This window comes from Sinocyclocheilus rhinocerous, unplaced genomic scaffold, assembly GCF_001515625.1.
Source record: "Sinocyclocheilus rhinocerous isolate Xijiao unplaced genomic scaffold, SAMN03320098_v1.1 scaffold1000, whole genome shotgun sequence".
Classification (NCBI taxonomy): Eukaryota; Metazoa; Chordata; class Actinopteri; order Cypriniformes; family Cyprinidae; genus Sinocyclocheilus; species Sinocyclocheilus rhinocerous.
In genome coordinates this window covers 26501-36240 of record NW_015666181.1, presented here as the reverse complement: position 1 = coordinate 36240, position 9740 = coordinate 26501, and the positions used below count along the sequence as shown (strand labels likewise).

Genomic DNA, 9740 nt, shown 5'->3' with positions numbered 1-9740 from the left:
CTTTTACTGGAAAACAATGGCATGTTTTAAATATTTTATACTATTTTATCTGATGTTTTCAAGACTGTCACTTTTAAAATGTTGATAAAACTTCATCAGCTTGATAACATCACCTTGGCATTTAAATGATCAGATTTAACAGCAACATTTTTGAAGTCCAAATGTGTATGTTTGAAAGGCATAAAAACACGTACACTTGATCAACAGATGTAAGCCATGCACAAGTAGAGAAACTCTGAGCCATATGTTTTAATCTATGAACTCAGCTGGCTGTGGGGACCTTCACACCAGTGTTTTTCACCGTGTCGGTACAGAATTTACTCATTGTAACCTCTTGCACTTCTGAAATTAAAGCAGTGTTGCTGCACAAAATAACAGAAATATACACAATAAAGATAAACTTCACTGGTCGTTAGACATTCATTACTTTTTCACATTGTTGGCTCTTGACTTTGATATGATCTCGGATCCATACTTTATCCTGAAAAAAAGAATTTACATGAAAATTTGTTGCCATTCCATCTTCTGCCGAAGCTTAACAATAAGGATTTTTTTTTTTAGCAGGCCAAAATTTCATTGTAGCTTGGTCCTGGCAACATTTTCGCTGGCCACAAAGAAAATATGATGAATGGCTAGAATTAAATATGTTAGAAATATATGTGATTTCTGTTTTTTTTAATATTTTATTCATATGTGACCATGGACCACAAAACCAGTCTTAAGTGTAAATTTTTATAGGATCATGTGACACTGAAGACTGGAGTAATGGCTGCTAAAAATTCAGCTTTGCCATCAATTAATTACATTTAAAAATATATTTACATGGAATATTTTTGATAAAATAAATGCAGCTTTGTTGAGCATAAGAAACTTTTTTTACAAAAACATAAAAAAATTATTCCAAACTTTTGACTCATGGTGTAAATAGAATGTTTTATTATTGTATTATTATTGACATTTATTTATTTATACTTCAACACATCAAATATATAATAGCATTGTAAATAGTGAAGAAACATGTTTGAGAAAGGATAGAGTAGTTGCCAATATTGTTGATTGGTAATTAATGTGCATTTTGTCCCAGCCTTAGAGTTGTTTTGTCTCTGCTTACGTGTTTGTGAAAGGGACATCGTTTAAGTGCCCTCCAAAGGAATATAGTTTTTCCTCCCTCTCGATAGCAGCATGTTCTCAATTAGAGTATGCTTAATCAGGATACCGACTCGAGTACTAATTACCTTATCATAGCATGCATGTTAATTAGTTTTGCGAGAAGGTTCCTTTTTTTTCCCAATTGAATGTTCAAATGAATTCAAAGGCAAAAAACGATGGATCTTTTCTTTGATCTTCTGTTTACATCTGTATGTGTGTTTATGTCAAAATTTGGCCTATTTGCTGGTTTGAACTTCGATGCAATTCGGGTGGTCTTAATTGACGTGTTGCTGCTTGTTTATTTGATATATGTAAGGCTTTATCGGATAGATCATTATGAAAGCGCGGCAATTATCTTAAACGTTCAACGCTCAGTGCTCAACTAGCAATCCTGCCTCATTCACATGAAAGTGAATACGTACAGCCTTTTTTTGCTTGCTGCTATGAGAAACCAACTGAAAGTGAATCGGTTTGAGTCATTGTCACCTTACTTCAAGAAGCTGTTTGAAAAATGCTCCTCGCAGCTCTTGGAACCAGCCCAGTCTGAGCTTGACGTGCTCTCAAGGCTGGAAAACATGCTGAGTTTTTGTGCTTCTGACACGCTGTTGTGTCCAGGAGTTGCCATACAGGTGGTTTCGCTCATTGTGCGCCAGTTTACCCAAGCAAATTTAAATGTTTACTGAAATGCCATGACAACATTATTTAAAGTCCAGAAAGTTCCTGTCAAAAATCAAAATGCTGTCTTTACACGTACTTAGTCAAACAGGTGGTGATATCCAAGCTCTAAAGAAGAAAAAAAAAATCTAACTCTGTAACAATAAAGCACCATTTGTTGGCTCTTTGTTTTTTTTCTAGCGCAGAGCAAAGCCCTATGAGTGTTGAGAAAGAGGCCTGATAAATGTTCTTGGGGATTACTGGATATTTCTCTAAAAGCATTTTGATGTTATGAATGAGCATAATGTACGATCTTCTGAAGCGCGGATTGATCAGTTGGCATTGCCGAGTGAACTTCAAAGTTTGAAAATGAGAGAATCAATATTTTCATTTAATATTATAGAGCAGCAAGATGGGAATTTTGAGTGCATTTCTGTGTACTTGATATACAATTGTTGACAGTGATTGAATGGATACTTTCAGGAGTGTTTATCGCTTGCAGTTTGCTGGTATAATACAATTTTTGTTTTGTTTTCTATGATTTAGTGTAATGGTTACAGTAAATTAAACTTCCTTGATTGATAGTAAAGTCACAAAAAACAATTCATATCCTTAAGACCTGCCATATTGACTGCATACTGTATTTGTGGTTTCAGGCACCTCACCAAGACTAAAGGGATTTATACGTACAGCCTACATCACCTGTCACTTTACCTCCTGAAACAGTAAGGAACTTCGGTAACACATTATTTTAAAAGGGACACTGGATGCCCATTTTGTTGGTATGATTCTTTAGGGTCTTCATGAAATGTCTGTAACACTTCAGTTAAAATTCCTCAATGGTCGCGTAAGAGGCCGTTCACATGTTGCGCCTAAAATCGCGTGGAAAACGCTAGTCGCACCACTTTCTCCTTCTTTCCAAAACACTTGGGAGCTTGTGAGCCTGTGCACCTGTGGCATCTGCCGTTGCTAAGCAATCGTGACCTGCACTCTCCATGATGACGCGGAAGTTTCAGCAAAGGATAAATGGATTTATAATACAATTTTTGTTTTGTTTTCTATGATTTAGTGTAATGGTTACAGTAAATTAAACTTCCTTGATTGATAGTAAAGTCACAAAAAACAATTCATATCCTTAAGACCTGCCATATTGACTGCATACTGTATTTGTGGTTTCAGGCACCTCACCAAGACTAAAGGGATTTATACGTACAGCCTACATCACCTGTCACTTTACCTCCTGAAACAGTAAGGAACTTCGGTAACACATTATTTTAAAAGGGACACTGGATGCCCATTTTGTTGGTATGATTCTTTAGGGTCTTCATGAAATGTCTGTAACACTTCAGTTAAAATTCCTCAATGGTCGCGTAAGAGGCCGTTCACATGTTGCGCCTAAAATCGCGTGGAAAACGCTAGTCGCACCACTTTCTCCTTCTTTCCAAAACACTTGGGAGCTTGTGAGCCTGTGCACCTGTGGCATCTGCCGTTGCTAAGCAATCGTGACCTGCACTCTCCATGATGACGCGGAAGTTTCAGCAAAGGATAAATGGATTTCCAGCACTGAAAATCGCTTGCAGTAGCTCTGCTACTAAATTTAGTCCTATTTAAAAATGGCTATCCATGTACAGCTATGATCAGCTGTTCCTTCATCTTGTCTGAGATTTCAATGTTGTTACGGAAAGGTGATTGGTTGGTTCTTGTCACATGACCTGCGGTGTGCTTGCGCCACTCTGAAAAGTTGAGATGTTTTTATCTCGCTGCGGCGAATGGAAAAAATTAGCATGTTGCACCTTATGCGCGTCACGACCGCATCGCTCTCTATTTGCGCGCACTTGCCGTGCATCTACATTTGAAATAACAAACTTGAGCGCACAATAGATGCAATATGTGAACGCCCCCTAAAACAACACCCTTTTTTCCTTGTGAAAAAGAATTGTACACAGCGAGCCATTTCGGAGCATGTCTCTTTTAATGATAATGAGCTACTGCTCACCCCACCCCTCTCTTCCGTTTACTGTGTATTCGGTAGCGCGTTACCATCAAAAACAAAACCACTGTAGGGGTGTGCGATATGACGATTTTTGATCGTGGACGATTAAAATATCTGTGATCTGCTTTTAAAGAAATATCAGAGTATCATGCTACAGTGTACATCAGATTCTGTTCTGGCGCCTCCGTCTCAATATACTGTACAACGCGACATACATTCACATCAAATGTTAGCTCAGTGGTAGAGTTATATTCACAGGACACTGCACTTATTTGCAATCACAAAAGTACATTATTTGCATATCTTTCGCGTATGATTGCGCTAATTCTGTCAAAATACAGGTTGTCCCAAACCTGTATTAATTTCTTTCTTGTGCTGAACACAAAAGAAAATATTTTGAAGAATGTGGATAACCAAACAGTTGCTGGTCCCCATTGACTTTGATAGTGGGAAAAATACTATGGAAGTCACTGGGGACCAGCAACTGTTTGGTTACCCACATTCTTCAAAATAACATTTATGTTCAACAGAAGAAAGAAACTTCACGTTTAAAACAACTTGAGAGTGAGTAAATGATGACAGAATTTTCATTTTTGGGTGAACTGTCTCTTTAATGTTAATAAAACAACAAAACACAAAGAGAAAAATCACTCACTGCTCTTGACTGAAGAAATTTGATACAGTTGCTTTAATAAGAATCAATGTATAACTGAAGAATATTGTGTATATAGTGTTTTATATTTATATTTATATTTGTTAATTCAGTTTCTTGAATGTTGCTAAATACACCTACTGCACCTGAAAAATAAAGCACTGTTTGTATTATTTGTATATTATGTGTATTTGTAATGTGTATCTTTGTTCTTATTTTTTAATAACAAAGATAAAATAATTACAAAGATTTTTATCTTCACCCACTTTGGCCTAAATATCTGCCATTTAAAAAAATATATATTTTACCTTGTAAGGCTTTGTTTTTAAAATAGGAAAATTAGTTTGGCTGTACTGCTCAGACAACTTGCAAAATAGTAAAACCAAGATGACAAATAATTGTGATAAAATCATTAATCGTGCCATATCGCCCACTGCATCCTCAGTGGCTCTGATTTCGGGTTTCACACCGCAAGCTTGAGCTGCGCATCAGATTCACTTCATCGTCACTGCTGCTGCAGACTCGTGAGAGTATTCACACTAGAGGCGTTTGCACAGCGTCACAGCAGCGGCTCCAAAACTACATATTTCTTTACAAAGACAACTTCTTTGTTTTTAGAAGTTGGTCAGTTATAAACTTTATTAAAGTCTTGAAAGTTTGCGTGAGCAGGGCAGCAAATATAGACTCAGTGCCGAAACCATCGCTTCAGTGCTGCTCGAGCGTGGACAGTGTACAACTGGCTGAGGGCAGAAATATGCTAATACGGGACAGTCCATCAGTAGTCGTGGGCGAGGCATGAGCAGTATGACATCATACTGCTCAGAAAATCAAAATGGCTTGATAATTGAGACTGTTTAGGTTTTTTGAGGATTAAAAAAAGGAGTGAATGGATTTTTATCATTGTAGGGTGGTTGTGTCCACACACTGCTAAGACACATTTATATGCAAACACCATGTAAAAGTGAATTTTGCATCCGATGTCCCCTTTAAAGACCAGTTCTCACCATTAACTAGTTGCTTATTAACATGCATATTACTAGCATATTGGCTGTTTATTAGTACTTATAAAGCACATATTAATGCCTTGCAACTACCTTAAACTACTTTACTTCCTATTAATAAGCAGCAAATTAGTTTGTTCAGGGAAAACGCTAGGTTACTGACGTCACATAACCCCGGTTCTCTGATAACTTGAGTTAGGTATCTCACTATGGGAATGCCTCAGGCGTGACAGATCATGGAAGCACCAATTACACCATGTCTGTCAGTTGACAGACCAATCACGATAGTGATGTGGGAGTCCTGCCTCCCTGATATATACCTCTGCTGGTGGTCCCCACTTCATTCTCAGCATATCTCTTCCCTGTGCAACTGCAAGGAGAGAAGTGTGATGAGGTCTTTGCGCAGCGGGAGAGGCCAGGGCTGGTCGCAAAGGAGTTGAATTATCTCTGCCAGCCACAACTTTCCTGGCCAGTTCGGGGCGATCAGTATTACTGAGTGACCATACTCTCTTACCCTTCCTAGAGTTAGCCTGATCAGACTTAGTGGAGGAAACGCGTACAGCAGTGCGTTTGGCCATGGGTGTGCTAGAGCATCCACACTCATAGGTGCACCTTCTCTCGCCAGAGAGAAGAATAGGGGGCAATGAGTGTTTTCGTGAGGCGAAGAGAGATCTACGGCAGCTCGGCCGAACCTCTCCCACAACTGGCTCACTACCTGAGGGTGGAGAGTCCATTCTCCGTACAGAGGATTTCTTCTGGATAGGAGATCTGCCCTCGCATTCATTATTCCCGGGACATGCATTGCCCGAAATGACTGGAAATGCTTCATTCCCCACACAAACAGCCAAACTGTGAAGCTGAGGGGAGCGTGTACCCCCTGGCGATTTATGTACACCACCGCCATTGTGTTGTCTGATCTGATCAAAACGTGATGGTTCCTTAGGAACTGCAAAAAAAAAATGTTTCAATGCCAAGAAAACTGTTAATAGTTCTAGGAAGTTTATGCATGCGCTCTGAAACAAGATGATCTGCCTTTCACTATCCTGCCCTCGCACACTGCACGCCAACCTGTGAGTGACGCATCTGTCGTCACCACCTTTCTCAAAGAAACTGGCCCCAGCAGAGTCTCTGACTTGAGAAAAGAGCGATCTGAATACAAGCGCTGTGCCGCAACCCAGTTCTGAAACTCTCTCATTTGCAACAATCCTAGAGGAATGACAGCAACTGCAGAGGCCATCAGCCCTAGAAGACATAAGCACAGTCTGAATGGGACTCGGTTTCTTTTCTGAAAAAGGGACAGGCAACCGCGACTAGACATGATGCTCTCTTCTGTCAGAAATGCTTGAAACAGGACTGAGTTCAGTCTGAGACCCAAGTAGATTATCTCCTGTGTGGGCACCAAGCAACTTTTTGTCTTGTTTATTTTGAACCCCAAGTTCTCTAAATGAGACAAAATTTTTTGTATCCATCTCTGCCTGCTGCTGTGACGGAGCACAATCATCCAAATAAGCTGACACTCTCAGACCCGCTATTCTTAGCGGAGTCAGAGCTGCTTCGACACATTTGCCGAACACCCTTGGGGCTAATAAGAGCCCGAAAGGAACTGTCAAAAACTCATAGGCTTTACCCTGATAGGCAAGCCCTCGACTGACATAAACCAATCTTTGGGATGAATAAAATTAAAGACTTTTGAGTGAGAGCATTTTGAATTTGTATTTTCTGAGGTGTTTGAAAAGAGGAGGTTTTACAGCAAATTGCAGCGATAACCCTGGCTTATAGTGAAAAAAACCCAGGGATGTACTGCACATGGGCACCAACTCGCTGCATGAGGGGACAGCTGCAGCTCTCACTCACTAGTGACCCGGCAGCGCCATCTAGCAGCGGAGCTGGGGACTGCAGCTCTCATCTGGACAATGTTTTTTGTGTGCTTTTATTTTTAAACATTTCTGTGCCCTCGCTCACTCCCTGAATGCACAGAGAGTGAGTTTATTATTTTCACACCACACATGTCCATCTGAAAACTTTTCACGTTTGTCCAATCAAAATGCTCGGTCAGAGCGTTTTAATTGACTTTCCTACCTCCCTGTCAACGTATTTAATTAGCATAACTCTGCGCACCCGGTTCGCGCAGACAGGATACTTCATCAGCGCATTCACGCACGCTGTGCAGACAGAGCGAGAATGGCAGACAAACATCAACAACCCGATCTTCCTTCCTGCTATTGTAGTACTTTTTACTAACTGTACTATAAAGTTTTCTCACCGGTGAACAACACATGATGTAGCCAAGCGGTTCCCAATTCCAGTCTTCACACCCCTGCTCTACATATTTTGCATGTCTCGCTTAGTTAACAATTAGTTAACCGATTCAGATAACCAGCTCGTTAGAAGAGAGCTACGTGCATTAACTGTGTTCTGATTGACATGCTCCCTACACAGTGTTCTTTGCTCCCTGAGCAGGGGAAATCCGTTGAAGTTTACTTCACTTCGGAACATTCATTCATGGATTTGCGCTGCGCAGCGTCTTCAAGTTCACACACCAACGAAACTTACTAGAGAAGTGTGACATAATATACCTCTGTAAATAAATACTATTTACATTTACATCTTGCACACTTTAATGCCCTTTGTATGGAACATATACGCTCGCTTCAAACTGGCATCATGGCGGAATATCTGGTAATGTCCACGTCACAGGGCACTTACGGTCAAATAGAACAAACGTCGCATGTGATAAGAGATGCATATGAAATGTGCAGAGTGGGGGGGCGCGAGGACTGGAATTGGGAACCGCTGATGTAGCCTATTGTAGTAATATTGTCTCTGGTATTCTGGTCTGTGAGCGTATATGCGTACAGGGGGCGTGGCTTTGGACGGCAATTGCAGGGAGGGCTGGACGTTCGCTTTCAGTGCTATCAGGCTAAAGTTAGCATTTTCCAAGATCTCCTACTGCACCTTTAATATCACCTCATTTTTCAGCGATTCTCAAACGATTTGTTCAAAGCAGTTCAAAGGTTCAATCCCTCTTAACCCCTTCTTTCCATGAGCCTACTTTGCTCTGATTGGTCAGATGAACCAGTCTATTGTGATCAGTGTCAAAAGCGATACGCCCATTGTCATAGTTCTGTATTTTGAACGCTCTATAGTAAATATAAACATCTATTATTTATCATACATACAGGTTTTGATTCAGTGGAGCCAACTGGTCCAAATAAACTGAATACTGAGCCATCTTTCAAGAGCAAGCATTTTGTGAATCCCACATTGAACTCCCCGAGATTAGAGAAGCAGTCATCAGTAAAATTACGTGGTTGAGGGTGGGTCAAGTTGTTCACGGCCGGCCAACGTAGAACATAGGCAGGTATTAGAGCCCGACCGATATTATCGGCCGATATGAGCCTGTCGCAGATATATATCGTATCGGCAAATATGCCGCCGATATGAATTTTTTTTTTACAGAACAAATAATGCAGATTAAATGCTTCTGAATTGTGTAATTACTTAGTTTGTCCAGCAGAGCGCGCTCCATTGTTTGCTACTGGCGACCCAGGTCAGTGTAATGTAGAGATGCGCGGATGAGCTCAAACTTCACCCGAGTCCGCTGCTTCAAATTATCCGCCTGCCACCCACCCGCACCTATATTTGATCGTCACATTACAATGATTCTAATTCTTAGTTTTGCAATGCTGGTGTTTATACCGGCCGCGCCGCGGCCCAGAACTCATACTTATCACATCGGTCACATCACATCGTGCGGCTCTATTGTATTTTGTCGCGCCGCCCCGCTCGCGTCCGGTGTAGAATAGAACCCATGTGGCTTGAGTCTGTTGAATGGTGATTTAATGCTACGTTGTCACCTTGTTGGAGAGACTCAGTGCCAAGTAGATAAACAACAATGTCCACGTCTTTTACTCTCACAATGAGCTTATCATATTTGTTTGCTACATTAGTAGGGCCTTATGATTTCTGCGATGCAGAAAACATGGATGGAATCGTGGAATCTAGTCATAAAAACGGAAATTACTGTATAACGCGGAATTTCGTGGAATTTCTTATTTTTGATGAATAAATAAAAAACAAGTCAGTACATATACCTGTATATAGACTGTGTCTGTGAATATTAAACTGCAAAAACACTTATTTAAATACAAATGTTCTGCATGTTCATTTGATTACCAGAAAATACACAACACAGAATTTGTGAAAAAAACAAACGGACTGCAGGCTAACTTCTAAGCAACTAAAGGCCTTTCTCACATTGGCTAATATTAATGTTTATGAGCCCATCATC

The 9740-nt window shown here is 40.3% G+C and overlaps 1 long non-coding RNA gene across 2 annotated transcripts in view; it reads left to right on the top strand.

Annotated features, from left to right (window-relative positions):
- The first annotated feature begins 2981 nt into the window (after positions 1 to 2981).
- Positions 2982 to 9740, top strand: part of LOC107732043 (uncharacterized) — a 31828-nt gene continuing 25069 nt past the window's right edge. For both annotated transcript variants that reach the window (XR_001638827.1, XR_001638826.1), the window contains exon 1: positions 2982 to 3051. This is a non-coding gene — a long non-coding RNA (uncharacterized LOC107732043). The remainder of the gene's footprint in view (positions 3052 to 9740) is intronic.